At 34.9% G+C, this 21,972-nt stretch overlaps 1 non-coding gene and 1 pseudogene across 1 annotated transcript; one reads left to right on the top strand and one right to left on the bottom strand.

Annotated features, from left to right (window-relative positions):
- Positions 1–9,503: 9,503 nt before the first annotated feature.
- Trnaa-ugc (transfer RNA alanine (anticodon UGC)) lies at positions 9,504–9,576 on the top strand. The gene has a single exon. It is a non-coding gene; the product is annotated as a tRNA-Ala (tRNA).
- Positions 9,577–16,623: 7,047 nt separating this feature from the next.
- Positions 16,624–16,811, bottom strand: LOC120886011 (small nucleolar RNA U3; annotated as a pseudogene).
- Between the last annotated feature and the right edge of the window lie 5,161 nt (positions 16,812–21,972).

The following is a 21,972-nucleotide window of genomic DNA, read 5'->3' as shown; positions in this document are numbered from 1 at the left end:
TCTCTCTAAATTCTGATGTAATCAAAAGAGCTTGAGTCAGGGACTGGGGATGTAGATCAGTGGTAGGGCACTTGCCTCACAGACACAAAGCTCTGGGTTCAATCTGTAGCACACCTCCACAAAACAAAACAAGACAAAAGCTTCAGCCAAGGCTATTCAGTTACAATTTCTAATTGGAGATAGTTGATGAGAATGACCCTCAAGGAATTATTACAGATTAAAACACATGTAATGCAGATGTCCTTCATCAAAAGCCACAAAGGAGAACCAAATCTACCCCTGCCTCTTTGAGGACAATGTTATTTTTTTTTTTTTTTTGAGAAATTACAAAATTTAGCATGGATCATAAAACCTGTATTGAAGCTAGGAAATGCAGGAACAGGGATTTAGTCATTTAGAGTAGCTGGAAATGACAGATCTTGTTGAATACTGCGTGTCTCTCTGGGATGCATACATGACCACTATTTCAACTGCTCAAGAGACTTCCAGTCCACAGTGGCAGGGGGAAAAACTAGAGCAGTGTCAAGAAAAATCATTAGGGAAAACAGCACTCAACTTGGTCCTGACCACAAGTCCCTGGATATGGCTGCCAGTGACGCTAGTGAATAAGATCTATGCCAGTAGAAACAAGGCCAGGTCAGGCAGATGCATTAGCATTGGGTTAAGGGAGTCGTGGTAGAAGGAGGCACTCCCTGGAGCAGTCCACATTTACTTTTGCCTATTGTGAAGAAGCAAAATCAAATAGTATTGATTTTTAAAAAGAAACAGGAGAAGCTGTGATTTCCACCCTTCTAAAACCTGAGGTAGGACAAGGAGATATTAACACACTGTGTAGTATGCCTACATATGTGTGTCTGTATATGTAAGTACACACAGTTCCATGGTGAACATGCCAACAATGGGTAGCAGAAACACTAAAAACTCATTAGCAGCCAGCTGTGGTGGCACAAGCCTGAAATCCCAGCAGCTCAGGAGGCTGAGGCAGGAGGAGTGCGAGTTCAAAGCCAGCCTCAGCAACAGGGTGGTGCTAAACAACTCAGTGAGACCCTGTCTCTAAATAAAATACAAAAAAAGGTCTGGGGCTGTGACTGAGTACTCCTGAGTTTCATCCCTGGTACTAAACAAAACAAAACTTCATCAGCATACTCAATAGCAATGTGTCCTTCATCAAAACTTTGGGCCTCATTTCTTTGTCTGCAAAAAGAAGAGGTTTAGACTGTTAATGCATTTTACAGGCCTACCAGTCTATAAGTCTATATATTCAGTCAGCTTTATATATATATATATATACACACACACACATATATACATATATACATACACACACACATTTTGGAGGAAAAATTATGGAATTGGTAAAATGATGTGAATCAGCAAAATCTCTCTTAAGGAAGTTTTATGAAGGAAGTAGATCTTGGCTTATGTTTATGAAGATGCCTATCTATCTAAATTTGGCACCTAATATATGAGTTATCAGAATCCAGATAAGTGACAGAAATGTTTTCTTTGGATACAATCCTTTTTTAGTTAACAAAGCCTTACATAGAGTTTTGAAAGAGTGGAGGAGCTGGGTTTGAGAGGATTGGGTGGGTATGACGGGTCAGGGAAATAACATGGCTTGGAACTGTAGAGTTGGAAGTCACTTGTGATTAGTTTTTACCACAACTGCAGCTTACTGCTGAAGAGCCTTGATAAGCTTTAGAGGAAATACATACACAAAATAGAACAATTCTATTATGTAATGTTAACTAATTAATGTCGAGTACTTGGATTTTGTAAATAATGGTAAAAATAAAATAAAATAAAAATGAAAGGCACTCCAGGAAAAGGGGACACCATGACAAAAGACAAGAGCATGGGTTGAGGGACATCACATGTGTTTCCAAGTTATGAGAGCTCACATTATGGGACAGGGAATTGTGGTAAAGGTAGTTACATTTAAGATGGGACTCATACCATATTCTTAGCCAAACTCTGAATCTTGGGACATTTTCAATCTAGTGGTAGAGCCAGAGTAATCCAGCACAGTATGGAGGGTGTATTTGAAGGTGCTAGGAGCAGAAGTTGGCTCTTTCAGTAACCAAAGAGTGATTAATTGGTTGGAATCTAGGGCACAAATAGAACAGACAGAGAGGAAGGAGAACATGAAAGAGATCTTTAGCAAGATAATTCTGCAGGATTTGTTTGTTTTTGTAGAATTGTAAAGACCACCCAGGTTTTTGGATTTTGGTAATCATTAACACAGATGAAGAACAGAGGAGAAACACAGAGTGCTGGGCGGAGAGGAACATGATGAGTAGGCATGCGATTTTAGACATGTGTGAGATGTCTAAAACAGTATCCCTGATAGAAACCACATTTAAGGAAGAAGAGGCCAGAGATGAAAGAAATTTATAATTAATACAAAAGACTGAATACTTCCCCCAAATAGTGTTAGAATGATTGGATAGAATTGAGTTTAAGTTCAATAGAATTTAAACTGTTTGTCATCACCCAGTAGATAGACTCATGAAAAGATTAGGTAGTTGTAGGCAAAATATGAAATATTTTTAGCACATTAAATTTTATGAGGAATTTGGTTGCTTCTACCTATTACCTAGTTAGAGCAATTAACAAAGCATAAATATTCAAGTATTTGTAATAATGATTAATTAGAATTCATCATCAACTCGGGACTGGAGAAAAGATATAGGATGCATCAATTTTTATTTCTTGAAAAATTGTATTCTATACAATCCCATGTATAAATTGAACAATTTACTAATATTCTTGTAATTAGGTGTCTGGTAAAATAAAAATAGAATGAATAGACAGAGCTGTGTTAAGAAGGAGAACATTTCTCAATCCGATGGATTTTTGTTTGTTTTGAAAGCCATCCATAGGGAGAAAAAAAAAAGAAGAAGAAATTATGGAAGACAGGAAGAAACAGATCAAAAGGGGATTGATGCAAAACCAGGAAGGATGCTCTTGACCTTATAGACAGCAAAGAGTTAATCAAGGATAGACTTGAGCAGATAGGGATTGATTGATTGATTGATTTTTTCTGATTTTGATTTGGCATCTGTGTAAAGGAATACTGAAGCCTGAAGAGTCAACTGGGAAGAGTTACAGACAAAGAAGGACAGATTGAGACTAAAGGCAACAGGAATGGTGAGGAAGCGTGATTAAAAATGTCTCTGGAGAATAAATCTATAGAAAATGTCATCTGAGTCAGTATAGGGACTGTGGAAGATGGAGTTGCATGCAATATTTTGAGTTTTTATCTTGAAATAAAATAATCTATCTGGAGTGCACATTTGCTTTATTTTCTTAAACTCTACAGTGGAAAAAATCCTACTTTTTCTTTTGAAACAGATGAATGTTGGGCACTTTTAATTTTTATTTCTCATTACCAAATAAATCAACTCAAATCATTTTTATTCTCACTGATTTTCACAATTAATCCTGAATTAAATATTATTCTCCCAAGCATAGAATTATTATTATTGCTTTTATCATCCTTCAGTTTATTAACGACACTAGTGCATTTTTCTTTTGGTCATAGGGATTAAAATGAATTAATATTTGTTTAATGCAGATATATTGAGTAGAGGCCAGGAGTTAAGGTTAGCAAGATCATAATTATTAAGAGTTTTAAAAAATCAGAACATCAATTTTTAAAATAAAACACCTTTATAAGTGAAAATTGGTCATATTACAGAGTATTTTACATTTTCTTAGTCCATTGTTGTCTTACACTGGGATTTTCTTTTTCTCCATACATGATTTTGTCACAGCATGTACTGGTCATTTGTAAAATACTGGTTTTCTGAGTTACAAAGATCTTCCAAATATGGACACATTTCATGATTCAATATTGTCATATGCCATTCAGCTCTAAAAAACTCTGCTGTATACTTGTGCAAGAGTTTTAGGTAAATAATGGCTTGACTTTAACAGTAGAAAAACCCTGGAAGGATTTAAGAAGGGTTTGTGGACCACACTAAGAATTAATATGCTAGAAATACTTACTTCCTTTAAAAAAAATGAAACTGCTGGCAAAGTTGGTTCACATGTATTGTGTTTTCCATTTCCTAACAAAACGAAAAGAGGTGATGGTAGGTTTATAGAGACCTCTAAAAGATATTACTGACATTAATATCTCATTTATTATGCTCATTTTTGTATTTAATTTCCCATAATCATGAGAGACAGATTACATCACACAGATTATATACTGATTAATTGATTCTATAGAGATTATATATATTTCATCATGCAAACATTATGGGTATTATTTATGAATTGCAGTAGTAATAAGTGTGTAAGAAAATATTTTTCTTGAAGGATATAGGGAATCTGGAGAATTCAATATGTTATACGTAGAATATAAATGTGAAAGAATTAGGATAAATTGTTTGATTATGAGTCCTTTAAGTTTTTTAATGTTTGGACCTATAACTATAATTCAGATATAATAGACCTGAATATGGTTAAAATGCATTTTAAACTCCTTTTTCTTGGAAACTAAACAAGAGCTGAATATTGAATAGGGCATGATAAATTTCCATTGTTTAATATCCTATTTAATTCTTAGACAAGCATGAAGTATTTGCCAAGTGTCAGTTGGCATTCGATGTTAAATACCTTGATTGTTCCAGGAAGCTAGCTAATCATCAGCCTTTTGTCAATTAGCGTATATGCAAATATTGAATGAGTTTTAAAAGCACACATGGATTTTCTTTTATAAATATATGTATAGGAAGTGGATTATTAAATGATTTTCCCTCTGAAAGAAGACAACAGATATGAAGTTTGTATGTGTGGTTTTGGGTTTATTATTCTGAAAACAAGAGACTAAATGTCCATTACTGAAGAAGTAAATTTATCAATCTGGGAACACTTTCTGTATATTCTTCAAATTCATTCTATTTAATGCAAGTCTTTACTTCTTTTGCAATATTTTTTGGAAAACATTATATTTTGAGCTATATTTTGCAAAATAAGTTTTGAGTCACTTAATCCAGTCATTTCCAGACCTTTGTATTATGGAGTATTAAAATGAAATTTAATATAGATGAAAAAGGGATTTGATTTTATTGCCAACTCCTTATTTTGCCAAGAAGAAAATTAGGGGGAAAAAATCAAGAAGCAAGCAAAACCTATTGCCTATCATCATCAACTATAATGTTTCAATCTAAGAGGACAGTAGAGAATGCATGGGAACTTCAATACATCACCTTTATCTCTCTCACCTATATATGCTTCATTATAAGAATGTTATGAGCTGAACTCTCTTCTTTTGAACTTCCTATTTTGAGATCCTATCGCCCAGTGTGAGTCTCTTTGGAGATGTACCTCTAGGGAGCTAATCAAAGTTAAATGTGATTATACAATGGGGCTCTAATCTGCTAGGATTACTGTCCTTATGAGAAAAGGAAAAGATTCCAGAGATCTCTCTTGTCATGTGTGCACAGAAAGGGGGCTGGATGAGGACGCATCGAGAAGACAGCCCCCTACCAGTCAGGAAGATGGGCCTTGCCAGAAAACAACACTACAGCCACCTTGATCCTGAACTTTGAGCCTCTGGAATTGTGAGAAAATAAATTTCTGTTGTTTAAGCCACATGATCTGTGGTACTCTATTATACAGCTTGAGTTATTGTCAACATTTCTAAATCACAGATCCAGTGCTCCTTGGAAATAATCTAGGTAATGAAAGGGCCTTACATTAAAAAAAAAAAAAAAACAGTTAAGAAAAGGGGTTTCAGATCAGAACAGATAAATCTTTGACAAGTGGAAAGGGAATTCTGAGTTAACATTTTTTTCTTTTACCCTCCTCCTCCCACTGCCTGCTCTACTTTTCTTTCATTGAATGGGGGTTTGGGCGGAGTAGGAGGGAGTAGAAAGATGCACAGCTACTGTTCATAAATGCCCATTTTTATGTCTGGAATATTCTTGTCATTTTGTGTGTTTGGCAAACTCCCATACACACTCAGGTACTCAGAGCCTACATCATCTTTTCTATCAACCCTTCTTTGAAGTCTCTTAAACAAGTTACCTTTTTTCTCAGAAAGTTGTTTATACCAACATAATAGCTATTATAGAAAAATGAACATACCAATTCATGATTTGCTTGTTAATCTTATGATGTTTTCTGATGATATTTGTTACCTGTCGTCTACTGATGTTTATTGTGATTTTTTTTAATGTATTTGAGTTATTTCTGACATATTATTTTGTGATTTCTGTTTACCTCTCTTTTCGACAGTTTTTTTTTTCTTTGCCTCTTTTCCCCCACTTAGTAGTTTCTCCAAGTCTCTTTCCTGCCTTAGGATGACTAAGATTTTTTAAAACTTTATTTTAGCCCTCCATTGGCTTGAAGTTATGAACTCTGATTGTTTTACTGATTACCCTAGACATCATTAAGCATACTTCACAAACTCTAAACTTATCTCTTTCATGCTACTATTAAGAATGCTCTTGGGATGTTCCTTTTGTAAATATTAAGAGTGGAGGATTGTGTTAGTTCCATTGTGTACATTAACCCCAACAGCCATTCCTAAATATTACTATTTATTGCAGCTATTGTTTTACAGAAGATTCCCTTCATATTTCCATGGCCTTATAAATCATATCACTCATCTTTCTGTTTTGCATTTTAGACCTTTTTTCTTGCTATTATTATTTTTTTTTGAGTGGGGAGTACTGAGGATTAAACTCTGGGGCTCTCATTTTTGGATATATATATTTTCCTTTTTATTATTTTATTTAATTAGGTATTTATGACAGCAGAATGAATTTTGATTCATTGTACACAATTGCAGCACAACTTTTTCATTTCTCTGGTTGTACACGATGTAGCATCACACCATATGTGCAATCATACATGTACCTAGAGTAATGATGTCCATCTCATTCCACCATCTTTCCTGCACCTATGAACTCTTCCCACCCTCCCTCCCCTTTGCCTCTAATAAGTTCCTCCATTTTCTCCATGCCTTTTCTCTCCCCATTATGAATCAACATCCACTTATCAGAGAGAACATTTGGCCCTTGGTTTTTTGGAATTGGCTTATTTTGCTTAGCATGATATTTTCTATCTCCATCTATTTACTTGAAAATACCATAATTTTATTCTCTTTTAATGCTGAGTAATATCCCATTGTGTTTATATACAACAGTTTTTTTTTCTTCTTTTTAAAAATCCATTCATCTATTGAAGGACATCTAGGGTGCTTCCACAGTTTGGCTATGAGAATTGAGCTGCTGTGAACATTGACTTAAAATCAGCATACTATAATAACACAGCCACATCAATGTTCTGAGCCCCATTTTTTGTATTTTTTTGAGAGACAGAGTCTCACTGAATTGCTTAGCACCTCGCCATTGCTGAGACTGGCTTTGATGTTTTGTTTTCTTTTTTAATATTTATTTTTTAGTTTTCGGCGGATACATCTTTGTTTGTATGTGGTGCTGAGGATCAAACCTGGGCCGAACGCATGCCAGGCAAGCGCGTTACCGCTTGAGCCACATCCCTGAGACTGGCTTTGAACTCCTGAACCTCCTGTCTCAGCCTCCTGAGCTGCTGGGATTACAGGCAAGTGACACTGCACCTGGCTCATCTTGCTATGCTTTCAATGCTTTTTTTTTTTTTTTAAATTCTCTTTCACTGCTTTTTAAAAAGTTAATTTTAAAGTTTTTTTTTTAATCCTTATTCCTTAAAAATAATTACAAGGAATACATGGCTCTATTTAGATAGCTGTTATTTTAAATTGTAGAGGTACTATTAAACCCTTTTACAGCTTTCATTTGTTTCAAGAAGACAACCATAAGCCCATCTTTTATTTTTCTTTCTATTTCATTACTTTGAAATTTTCTATGTACTTAGTTTTCTTCAGATCCATAGAGATGTGCTTAGAAATTTGTTTTCTCAGGTTTATCCTTTTTGTGACTCATTATGCTTTATGAATCTGGGGATTTCTGTCTTACAGCCATTCTGAAACATTCTCATCTGTTAATCCCTTTTGAATATTTTATTTTCCCCATGCTCTGTCATCTCTCCTTTCTGTAACTCCAATTACATATTTATTAAAACTTTTCTTAACTTCAATTCCCCATTTTCCATATTTTTACCTTTTTTATGCATCACTATGAATAATTTCTCTTGTTTGTGTCTCCCATGTTATTATTGTTTCTCTGGATATATTTTATCTGTCATTTAACCTAAGTAGTACATTTTGCATTCGAATCATTATATTGTTATTTTTAGAAAAACAATATTTTTTCCCCAAAATTTTATAGAATAGTACACAAAAGAAGAAGAAATAGTAGCACAGTTTTAGATCCTGAGAATCTCTAAAATTCAACACATTTGTGCCTTGAACAATTTCAGAGTTTGGTGGTGGTAGTTATGTAGTGGCAGGCAAGAAAGAGATGGCTGCACTGTGAACACTACAAAGACAGGCAGACCCTGGCCTAACACTACCAGACAGGGGGCAAGAGCCAAATTGTAAAACAATGGTGATTGCTATGTGGTGTCTAATACCTGTTGTGTAATATATTTATTATATTCTCTGATGAACATTCAGAAACAACCAGAGAGAGTATCATTAATAGGGAGTTGATGCTTTCAGAGTTGCAGGCAGAGCAAAAGTCAGTGGGTGATGTAATACTATTAATATGTGCTTATTTAAACCCAGACAACATGCTCTAGAGAAAAATAGGATGGAATGCAAAACAACTGTTAAGATTAGATTATATGATGACTCGGAATGATCACATTGATGCCAATAAAGTAACACACTTGTTCCAAATCTGACCAACAACTGTGAGCATGTAAAGATGTATACTGTGTCATAACCTTATTTATTATTTCATTGATAACGGAACTCAGGTTATATCTTCAATCTCCCACACAGACTTCCTCTTCCTCTCTACTCTCTCACCATACCATACCAAAGTGAAATAATCATCCTGCGCATCTACTACTAGTCCAGAGACCTGACACACATGAAGACTGTAGTAAATAAAAACATACTGGGGTTTTGTGCTAAATAAATAGATTTTTAGCTGCTCTCATTACAAAATAAGTTAAATATGTGAGATTATAGTCCTGTTAATTTGGCCCACTACTGTAATCATTTTAATCTGTCCAATAACATCATTTTGTAAACCTTAAACATATATAATAAAGTTTATAGAAAAAACAAATAAAATAAGCAGTGAAATGGCTATTATTCATATATAAAATATTACAAAATTGATTTGACTTGTTATTTCAGCTGAACCAGTTTTTCCCACATAAATTTGTCATGACATTGTATATATGCAGGACAGAGAATGAATCTATTGGTGGTTTCTAAAGGAATATTTCACATATTTTTTCATTAAGGTGGCCTTACAGACAAGAAAAATGCCATTGAGCAAAGCAGACTTGGATAAAGTAAAGGTACTCATAGAAGAGCCATGCGTTGTGTAAGCAAAGGTTAAAAACATTTCTCTTATTTGAAATATAGACTGGGCTGTGGCTGTGGCTTAGTGGTAGAGCACTTGCCTTGCATGCATGAGGCCCTGGGTTCGATCCTCAGTACCACATTAAAACATAATAAATAAATAAATATTTTTTAAAAAGACTGGGCAGAGATTCATGTGTACAAGCAAAAGAAGTTCTGATTTACCTTTGCCCAAATCCATAGATAAATATTTCTAGTATTTATTTTTTAATGAAAGAAATTCAGTAGTATTTAGCAATTTAGCTTAAAAAATTGATTTGAGTCATTTTTCTGCTATGCGCTTCTAGCCAGTCTTCTTGTCAAATCACCTCTGAAAATCATTCATTTATCAATAGTTAATCCCATGAAAAACTCAGCTATCATCCATCTTCTGTTTTTCAAGTCTCTAGAATTACTCATGTTATGTTTTAATTACATGTAATTATTCTACATGTAATGCAGGTTTTTTAGACATCCTCAATAAGTAATAAAACTCAGGCATCAAATGTACAATGTCATAGGTAGCACAATGAGCATTAAAACTGAGTACCACGGGGCTGGTAGAGTGCTCGCCTAGCTGATTCTCAGCACCACATAAAAATAAAGGCATTTTTTTGTGTCTATCTCCAAAAAAAAAAAAAATGTTTTCTCTCTCTCTCTCTCTCAAAAAAAAAAAAAAATGAGTACCACATGTTTTCTGAAGAAAGTTTTCTGAAGAAAGATCATAAGATCTAGTAAAATCTTTGGGGAAATTTTTAAATTCAATAACAGTAAAAAGATTGAGTGAATAAAAGATGAGAGAGGGAATGATAACACATTGAAGAGTTTTACATTTTGAATCAAATTAGTGTAAGGTAATGCCAAGTGAGGTTTTATTTTGGTGCTAAGTTTGCATCTTGTATGTTTTTCTCGCTCTCTCTCTTCCTCCCCCCTTTTCTTATTTTCCTTCCTCCTTTCCTCGCCCCCTCATTCTCCTTCTTATAATGAGTTTTCTTCAATTTCCTTGGTGTTGGTGAACTTTAATAAGATAGCTTCCTTCTTCCTCCCAATATCCAGATTTTTTTTAGTGATGTTTGTTGATGTTGCTAGTCTTTTTTTTCCCCCTGTTTGTTTTAACTTGTTACTCTTGAAGCACAGTGGACATCTCCAAAAGTAGACTATTATGTCAAACTGCCTTGAAGTAGGGTGACAGCCTCTTATATTTATTAGTGAGGGTGGATCAGGTCAGCCCTTTCCCATCTACCAAAGGCTTGTTCATCTGAGTGCTCACATTCACTTCTGCACTTAGACTCCTCTTAGTTTTCTCAATTGCCTGTAAGCCTCCCTTTTGGTAAGCACAGAGGTTCTCATTTCTGTATTATTCTATTAATGTATTATGCATGCAAACTAATATTATACAATATAATATTATAAATATAGAGAGATTGTGGTGGGAAACATACGATAAGGTCCATGTTCTCAGAGTTCTTTCTTTCTGGTGGGAAATTCAGATAACTCAATATCACAGAATTTCTGAAGTACTGTGATTGGGCACAATACAGACATCGAACTCATCCCTGAATAAATTAATGGAAGAATAAGAAGTGATATATAAATTCATAAGACATAAGTAGTCAGGAGAAACTAAGAGAATGTTCCAAGAAGTTGGGGAGGCCCTTAAATAAAAGAGAATATCACTTTTGAAGAATACATTTGTTAAGACTAGGAATAAAATACACAAGAGTTTAGACAAATACATTAGGAAAGGCTGAGTCTAAGGTTTATTTACTTTTTTTTTTTGCCATTTACAAAGAGTTTGTTATTTTAAAGAGACTATGTATGTGTGACCAGAATAATTGAAATGCTTTAAAGAGGTAGTTAGATATAATCTTGCATCAATTGCAATCAATCAATGCCTGTGCCATTGAACTATAGAGACTGGATGAGTTGGCATACCTTATGGAGTTCGTGGCATAAGAAGAAAATAAGTTTTAAGAGAGAGTCCAAAGAGCATCAGCATTTAAAACAGGAAGAAGAGAAATATGAAAGAAAATCTGGGATGGAACAGTCAAAAGGGAAGGAGAAAGAAAGTATGAGGTTTCACAGAGGAGAAGAAAAGAATGTTTTAAGAATAAGCGCTCAGGCTGGGATCGGTGGTGCATATCTATAACCTCTGCAACTTTGGAGGTTGAGGCAGGAGGATTACAAGTTCAAAGCCAGCCTCAGCAACTTAGCAAGGCCCTAAGCAACTTAGTGAGACCCTGTATTGAAATTAAAAATTAAATAAAAGGACTGGAGATGTGGTTAAATGGTTAAATGCCCCTGAGTTCAATCTCCCTAGGATGTACCCCCTAAAAAGGGCCTGAATAATATCCCCATAATAAAATAAGGCCTAAAAGGATTCCATAAGAATAAATTAGTTTTTTTAATCTTCCTTAAGAATAAAGCAGTTAGCGAGGTACAAGTACCTCTAGTTAGTGTCAACAGTGTAGGAAGTGTAAAACTCACACAGAAACTAGCACACCATTATTCACTCAATAGACACTTAAACTATTTCTTCTACCACCAGGTATGATAGTTTCGATTCTTTCACATCCTCATTAACAAATGTGGTTTGACTCTTTAATTAAAGCATTCTGATTAAAGTTTATCATATCTCATGGTAGATTCAATTTACATTTCCCTAATGACCAATGATGTTGCCATCTTTATACACACACACTTGACATCCATACTGCTGCTTTAATGAACTATTTAGATATTTTGTTCATTTTATTTATTTATTTATTTATTTTTATTTTTATTTTTTTTATTTTTATTGGTTGTTCACAACATTACAAAGCTCTTGACATATCATATTTCATACATTAGATTGAAGTGGGTTATGAACTCCCAATTTTACCCCAAATGCAGATTGCAGAATCACGACGGTTACACATCCACAATTTTACATAATGCCCAATTAGTAATTGTTGTATTCTGCTACCTTTCCTATCCCCTACTATCCCCCCTCCTCTCCCCTCCCACCTTCTCTCTCTACCCCATCTACTGTAATTCATTACTCTCCTTGTTTATTTTCCAATTCCCCTCACAACCTCTTATATGTAATTTTGTCTAGCAATGTTCATTTTATTTTGAGGTCATTCCTTTCTTAGTATTGAGTTTTGAGATTTCATTATACTTTTAGTATATGTTTTATTACATGTACATTTGGTAAATATTTTCTCCCAAACCTATAGACTATCTTTCTATTACTTTAATGATGCCTTTGAAATAATAGAAAATTTACTTTACATAGAAGTCAAATGTATTTTTTTAAATATATAGTACATGATGTTGGTATTTATCTAAAAAAATCTATGCCAAATTTATTAGTAGTAATGTAAAAGGGCAAAAATCACTTTGGAAAAACCAATTTGGCAATGATTTAGAAATTTAAACATGAGATCCTGTCAATCCACTCATAAATATTTACCAAAGAAAAATGAAAGTATATATCCACACAAATATTTGCTCACATATTTTCACAACAAATTTATTTGTAATAGCGTCAAGCAGGAAATAACCCAAATGTCCATCAAATGTTAACAAACAAGTTGTACCATCTTCACATAATGGAGTATTACCCATCAACCTAAAGGGACAAATCATTAACAAAAGCACCAAGTGGATAAATATCAAAAGTTGTGGAGTGAAAGCAGCTAGAAAAAAAGTGAGTATATCGGACTGGGGTTGTGGCTTAGTGGTAGAGCACTTGCCTAGCATGTGAGAGGCACTGGCTTTGATTCTCAGCACCACATATGAATAAATGAATAAAATAAAAGTCCTTCAACAAATAAAAAATATTTTTAAAAAGTGAGTGTATCTTGTATGGTTTTATTATGTAATATTATATAAAATGCAAACTAATTTAAAGTTACAGAAGATCAGAGGTTTTTTTGGGACAGATGATGAAGTCAAACGGGGATGGATTATAAAGAGGCACAAGGAAATTTGAGAGAATTATAAATATGCTTATTACCTTTACTATTGTAATGATCTCACCAGTGTGTTGATAGGTCAAAAATTGTACATATGTGTTTCAATGTTTGTCACTTAAAATTCAAGAATGCTGTTAAATATTTTATCTGCATTCAGATTTGACAAGTATGCCAATTCAATTTACTTAAGAGAACATACTTCTTGTGATATGATCAAATCATTCACTCAAAAACCACACATCACCAGTTTCATGATTTCCCTGGGTTCACTTGGGCTAAGAGAACTTTGAGAAGTGATAAGGCAACCTCAGGAATGTGGTGACAAGGTGTAAAACATCTACCATCACATTCTCACACTCTTGTGAATCATTGCCATTGACAAAATGTGCTTCTCTCTGGGTTCCAAGGATGCTTCTAGGAAACACTCTTTATACACACACACACACACACACACACACACACACACACACACACACACACACACACCTTAATTTTATTTATTTATTTATTTTTTATGAGGATCAAACCCAGTACTCCATGCATGCTAGGCAAGTGCTCTACAACTGAGCCACAACCTCAGTTGTAGGAAACACTTTTAAATATACTTTCTTTTATCCTTTTAAAATGTATTTTTCATGGATTTGGAAAATCATTTTTTTTCCTGTTTTCTCTTTTCATAAAATTTTCCCTGGAAAGATAAGGTTCTTAAGAGAATTATGTACTGGAAACCCTGGAAAATGCCTTCACATTGGCAACTTCTAAAACATGTTTAAATATTTCACAACTCTTTGGAGTCCTTGGAGTTTCTTAAATATGCTTATTAGGAAGGAAATTTCATCTTAATTTTCTTCACTTTTAACAATTTGTTATAAACTTAGCACATCTAAAATCATTTTGAAAGGTTTTGTTGTTCCTGCTCCTTTTGCCCTGGTTATATAATTTGGAAGCAATCGATTAAGAAAGACCATGCTACTTCTTTTAAACTCTTTAAAATTAAGGGTAAAATAAACAACTCTTCCCCTCATCTTAAGACACTGACATGAGAAGTGGAAAGGGGGAATTATGCCTTGGGATGTGTTTTCTCTTCACCAGCTGTGCACCAAGACCCAGCAGCCAGGAGAAAGATTTACAGAGGAGACATAAGGTCTCCCATCGCTAGACTGTCAGTGGAGAAGGCTGCACGGTCCTTAGAGAAACCTTTGTGGGCTTTTCTTTAACACCATGTCCCACATGGTGAGGGTGTAATGGGGAGGGGACGGGATGAACGTATGTTCCTACTTGTCTGGGACAGTCTTATATTTCACCTGTTTTCTGGCATACCTATCAACAGCTGTCCCTTTTATTCTTAAAATTATTCTGGTTTGAGTTATATGATTGTCTCTATCTCCTTCACTGGGCTGGGGTACCCATCCTATGGTAGTCACCTAAGGTCGATTGCTGAAAACTCACAGCTGATCCTTCATAGGAAACATGTCGTCCACTGAATCAGAGGCAGCACTACATGAGACACTGTGTTTCACTTCCCCTACCCCATCAGCCCCAAGCAGACCGAGGCTGAGAACTGACTAATGAGAGGGGGATCCAAAAAGCTGGCATCTTTTTCTTGTTATATAATGCTCCCATATATAAATACACTACCTTTTATTTATTTATTCATGATCTGAAGCATATTTATGTTGTTTTGACATTTGGGCTATTATGCATTATAAATAATGCTGCTATGAACATTCACATAAAAATTATTTTCATGAATATACATTTACATGGAATAAGTGTGGAATTGCTGGGTCATGTGGTAATCCCATATGATTGAAGAATTGCCAAGATTTTCAAAGTGATGGTATCATTTTATATTCCTACAAGCAACGTATGAAGGTCCCAATTTTTCTACATCCTCTCTAACACTAGCTCTCAGCTATCTTTCTCTCTCTCTCTCTCTCTCTCTCTCTCTCTCTCTCTCTCTCTCTCTCTCTCTCTCTCTCTCTCTCCTTCTGGACTGAAGATTGAACCCAGGGGCCACTTAAACACTGATACACATCCCCAGCCATTTTTTATGTTTTATTTAGAGACAGGGTCTTGTTGAGTTGCGTAGGAACTCACTAAATTGCTGAGGCTGTCTTTGAACTCACTATCCTCCTGACTCAGCCTCCTGAGCTGCTGGGGTGTCACTGCACCTCGCTTGTTGACTGTCAACTATGTGTCTCTCTCTAAGTTTAATTTTTTTATAACTGTAATTGTATATCCATCAGCTCAAAAATTTATAGCTTCATTTTGTTGAGAACACTCAAACTCTTCTCACCTAGCTAAAATATATAATTAAATGCTGTCAACCACTTTTAGCTTACTGTTCTATAGAGGTTTTATGTCTCTGATTTTTGTGTCTTTTCTGTTTTGTTTTTAAATAAGTAGTATAGTTAAAAGTTTGTCAATTCTGTTTATCTTTTCAAAAACCACTTTTTGGTTTTTTGATCTCTTGTATTATTTGAAAAGATTTTGGTCCCAATTTCATTTCTTTCTTTAATAATCTTTATTATTTCTTTCCCATAATCTTGAATTTGGTTTGTTTTTTTTTTCTATTTCCTGAAGTTGCACTGTTAGGTTTTATTATCTAACAATTTTCTACCTTTATGTATGCATTCAGTGCTATAAAATTTCCTCTCAGTACTGCTTTTGCTTAATTATTATATAATTGGGTGTGTTGTTTCCATTTTAACTTGCTTCAAACTTTTTTAAAATTTACCTTCCAATTTTTATCATTGACTTATTGGCTAATCATATACGTGCTTAATTTCTATATATTTGTACAATTTCTACTGTTATTCTTGTTTTTATTTCCAATTTTATTCTGCTGTAGTCAAAGAAGATAGCTATGATATTATTTTGATTTTTAAGAATGTCTTTGAACTTGTTTTGCTGTCATTCCTTATGTGATAAGAATGCGTGTTCTAGTTGGGCGTGGTGGCACACACCTGTAATCCTAGTGACTTGGGAGTTTGAGGCACGATGATCACAGTCTCAAAATAAAAACTAAAAGGGGCTGGGAATATAGTTCAGTGGTAAAACTTTACTGGGTTCAATCCCTAGTGCTGCCAAAAGAATGTGTATCTGTAGCTGTTATATGAAACACCCTGTAAATGTCTGCTAGGCCCCGTGGGTCAACACTATTATTATTATTTTACGTTTTAAATAGAAACCACTCAGAAAGCATTTTCTTCCTGTAACTCATGCTAAGGAATGAGAAGAATGATCACCAATGTCAAATGGCAGTTGCAACCAAGCAATATCAAGAGCCATCTTCATTCTCAGGAGAGAGTGCTTCCCCTCCTCCTCATGGTTTCTGGTACTTCCACTAGTTTTGTTTGTTTGTTTGTTTTTTTCTTTATTGATTCTGTTTGATTATTTTGTTATTATAATTTGCATATCTACCAGTACTTTTTATGATGTATTTATATCTTCATCACAGTAGTTTTACTCTTATTTCTAATTCTGGCCTCTCCTTAAATATTTCTTATACACCTGATATGATGGAGAAAAATTCTGTCAGTTTTAACTTGTCTGAAAAAGACTATTTCTTTATTGTTTCTGAAACTTAACTTCACTGGATATAGAGTTCATAGCTGAAAGGGTTTTTCTTGGGTGTTTTTTGTTTTGTTTTGTTTTGGTTTTGTTTTTGTTTTTTAGTGCTCTGAATATATTATTCCATTCTATCCTGGTCCTCAATTTGAGAGAAATCTGTTATTATTCAATTAACATTTCCTTCTATGTTATTTAATATTTTCCTCTTCCTAAGAATTATTTATCTTTTCATTTTGACAGCTTGATTATACTGTGTCTTGGACAGGACTGCACGAGTTGAGTCTAATTAGGGTTCTTTGAGCTCTATGGGATCTGGTTTCCCCAACTATCCTAGTATTTGAGAATTTTTTCTAGTATTATTTTGTTAAATATGCTTTCAATACCCTTTTCCAACTCTTCTCCCTCCAGAATAGAAGTAATGGAAATATTCGTCATTGAATGTTGTACCAGAGCTCCCTTAGATTTTTCATTCATTTCATTCATTTTTTCTTCATTTCCTCTAACTGAATTGATTCAAAAGATCTATTTTCAGCCAGGATGGTGGTGTATGACTGTAATCCCAGTGACCCAGGAGGTGAAAGGAAATCCATCTTTGCTCTGAGGGAAAAAAAAATAACAATTAGACCAGGTTAGACCAGGTAGAGAGCCCTGGAGCCTCTGAGTGTCTTCTCTCCTCTAGGTGGCGCAGTCTTGGATCTTTGTATTTCACAAGGATCTCACTGCTGCTGTGCAGGGGACTTCCCAGTCACAACAGTTGGACTACAGTTGTTTATACTTTGCTGTGGTACCTTTTTGTAGGGTGGTGAGCAACAGGCAGCTCAGTTCAGCCATGTCACTAGTGTCACCCATCTCCCAAATTTTATGTTTCACTGACTCTCTTTCTCCTGAGGACGCTTGATCAATAAATCATTTACACAAGAATATCAGGCTGTGTTTGTAGGAAAACTGACTTGGATAGTATTGGAACTGATGGTTCCAGGAGGCAATCTTTACAGATGCGGCTCTAGATCTGGTTAACTCACTGAGTGACAGTGACAGTGCAGGCATTCATAGCAGGAGAAGTGTTGACAGTCTGTCAAGCCCCTGTTGACAGCTGGCCCAGTGACTACACAAACTTTCACTGATGGTGACGTAGATAAGACATGGCAGGAAGGGGGTGGATTTCCTTCTTAGGGTCTGTGAGGTTTGAGAGATTTTAAAGACAGTAACTATGTGAACTATTGGAATCAGGTAGCTAGGGCAAAATGCCATTTTTGCATTAAAGGAAGGAAATAACAGGCTCAGCTCTGTTAATGATGAATTTAAAGAAAAGTGTAAAAGATGAGAATATAGGTGGTGGTAATTGAGGGATCATCATCTCTTGAAGCCAGACAGAAGACAGAGCTAGAAATGAAACACAGCACTTGATCATAAAAGTGTAAAAATTATTCTCAGATTACTCATGTTTCCCACGCCAATCACAGCTTGACAAGGAAAAGGTATGCTTCGGATACTTGAAGTGAAGGGTATCTGGCCTGGGTGCACTTGAAAACCTTCAATGCCTGCTCCCCTGAACTCACTGTGGCTGTAAAAGGGTTCAATTCCCTTGTTTGAAGGTAAGGCATCCCTTATAGACTGTGCAGAGTCCTCCAAACCAACTTATAAAGTGCTTTATAAGACAACAATTTTTTTTTCAGCATAAGTGCTCACATACTCTCATGACCACCAGATCCATAGCTAGAGTGAAATCTCAGGACCACCTTACTAGGAAGTGCTGAGTTTTTATTAAGAAGGGGGAGAACTGAAACCCAACAAGCCAGAATCTTGCTACCATAGATGGGCAAGAAACTCAGTAGTCAACATACTATATCTATAGCTGTGATTTTGGAAGTATAAACTGAGGCATGTTTAAATAAAGAAAATTCAAAGTACCATAAGGTTAGTAATATTTTGTACTTTCTTTAATATACTGTTTAGTTTTAACCTCAAATACAGATATATTAAATATATTAAAGTTCCAACTCAATTTATAATCTTATCAAATAAATTAGTACTTGAACATCACCTGTTTTATAACTTTTATAATTTATTAAATTTTTATCAATGCCTATTAAAAATAAAACTTAAAGCAAATTTAATTACATTGAATGACACTTCATTTCTCAGTGTATTGTCTCAATATTCTGTTTTTTAATATTCTGAAATTATTTTAATTATAAGGGATTTGAAGAAATTTTAGTTTATAATACATAATTGATCTGAGATCCTGAAACCTAGAACCAATTAAGCAACTTCTTTTCCTGGAATTGAGTCTCATACTTTCGATAAGATACCTGAAGGTAATAACTATATAATCTGATTTTCCACAAACTATCTATCTGAGGGAGGAAGTAATTTAATATGTTTTTAATTTGATTCGGAAAGCATTTCTGTTAAATTTTAAGCATATTGTCATTTTGTCTCCATTTATATTTCTCCAATGTCACATTAGCTGATAATCCTTTAATTTTTTTTTTTTTTGGAGATTGAACCCGGAGGTGCTTCTTTACCACTGAGCTACATCCTCAGCCCTTTTTAATTCTTTATTTTGAGATAAGCTCTTGTTCAGCTGCCAAGACTGGCCTTGAATTTGTGACTCTCCTGCCCCAGCCTTCACATGGCTGAAATGATAGAAGTGTGCTACCAGGTTGATTATCATTTTATAGATAAAAAAGAGTAAAAATATCTCTTGATTAAAACATCCCCTTTAGCTAGAAAGTCCAGGTACAAGAAAGAATGGGTAACATGTGTGCAAGCAGATACATTAATGCATAGAGTCAAGGAAAGAGAGCTAGCATGGGCCTCTTGTTAGGCACTCAACACTAGAAGATGCACCTTTAAAACATTAATAGCCTTGAGGACCTCTGAGTCATTACTTCATACCAGCACTTTTCCAGCTGTAGTCCTTTCCTGAGACCTCCTCAGCGCAGTGAGAGTAGGTATATCAGTTGCAAAGAGACCAACCCCTCTGCACTCTGTATTGCTTTCTTAGTCTTAATTAAATAAGTCATCTCATATAGACTGTTGGATCCAGATATATGCTGACTCATTGATTGCTGTATAAGATCTATGTCAGTACATTTGGGATCCTTGACTCAAAAATTTAGGTTAGCAGATCTTTGCTTTTTAAAAAACATTGCTGGTAATATTGAAATGCTCTCAAAAATTGCCAGTGGTGAAGTAAACATTTTGAGACTAGGACAAATGGCCAAGATAACCAACTTACAAAGAGCTAAAGTTCATTATAGTTCTGTTTTAGAGGAATTTTTTTGAAGTATTTCACAAAAATGTGTCAATCTGATATCCAATTACCTCCAAATACTCTAATGTATATTTCTTATAATAACCCTCTTTCACATAATTATAATACAATCAACAACATGAGGAATTAACACTGGTATGTTTCTGTGACATGAACCTTAATGCCATCTGAGTTAACTCAATTGACTCAATATTGTCTTTAATACTGAATGGTTCCAGCTAAGAATCATCTGCTGTATTTTATTTTCAAATATCTCTAATCTCTATGAAACTTTCAAAGACTGCAGTTGTATAATCTATAAAATTATCTGATGATTCCTCCTGATTAAATTCAGGTTATGGATCTTTTAGAGGAATATCTCAGAAGTGATATAATGTTCTGTTTATTGCATTCTATTAGGTGGTACATGATACATTTTTAGTCTGATGTTTTATTTAATTTGATCCCTTCTCCACTGTAATATTAATGTTTCTCTTTTATAATTAGTGAGAATATTGCAGGAAGGTACTTTTAACTAAAAGTTTCTCATAAAACTCTCAGTTTATTACCCTATTTATCCATCTATTGAACTCATGAATTCACATTTTATCTGATGGGACACAAGGCTTAACTATCATTATTCATCTTATTTTATTTTATTTTTATTTATATATGACAGCAGAATGCTTTGTTCAATGGAAGACACTTCAAGCTTACTCTGTGAACTCTAGGTGTATCACCATTATTCTTGAGAAAGTTTTTGCTTTTGGAAGAAAGTAGTATTCCAGATTTATCTTGTATTCTCCTTGAGCTCAGCTATTTTGGGGGGAACCCCAGTTGCTTCAACTGGAGAGAAATAACTGCCGAAGTCTGGCTGAGCAAAATAACAGGAGGGCGGAGCGGGGGTGACAAGCAACTTGTGAAGGTTGATACAGCAGGAGCTGCTTCTCTGCCGGACAGCAGAGGTATATATACTTAACTAATTAATCACAGCTTAATTAACATAAACTACATACAGCAGTCAACCAATAAGGAATCCTCATCATCTTAATAATTACACACAGCTTAACTTAATTGACCTAATCTAGACACAGCAGTCAGTCATTAAGGAATCTCCATCATTAATGGCTCGCTGGCGTTACTTCTCAAACCACTCCTCTTGGCAAAGTGCCAGGTGCCATCTTGACTTGTCTCTGGCCCTCAACAATAACTGGAAGCAAAGGTCTGTGTGATAGGTATATTCATTGTTATTGGTCTATATCTTTGCTTGCAGATTCTCTTGGACAGAATTAGAATGTGAGTGTGTATGTATGTGTTTGTGTGTAAATTCTTGCTATGGTTTCTCTAATGGTCTTGAGCTGTCTCTCTAAGTGGCCACAATCAGAATAGCACTGACTGGGAGACAATTTAAGTTTGAGTGTTTCAGTGAGGTGAGACAAATGAGAGAAACCAAAATATGTGAAACCGTGAAAACTTCATTCACACGCATCCTAGTACTGACAAGTGGCTAAAAGAAGTCTGGGAGATGCAAGAAGCTCAAGGTGTGTGTGTGTGTGTGTGTGTGTGTGTGTGTGTGTATATATATGTGTGTGTGTGTGTGTGTGTGTGTGTGTGTGTGTGTGTTGAAGACAGGATTGTGATTTTTCCTTTATTAAGGTCTCTCTTGAGCCTTTCCCTGGGGGTCATATGTTGTATAACTTAAAGAA

This window comes from Ictidomys tridecemlineatus, chromosome 1, assembly GCF_052094955.1.
Source record: "Ictidomys tridecemlineatus isolate mIctTri1 chromosome 1, mIctTri1.hap1, whole genome shotgun sequence".
Lineage (NCBI taxonomy): Eukaryota > Metazoa > Chordata > Mammalia > Rodentia > Sciuridae > Ictidomys > Ictidomys tridecemlineatus.
The sequence above is the reverse complement of the archived record's forward strand: the minus strand, read 5'-3'. Positions and strand labels throughout refer to the sequence as shown.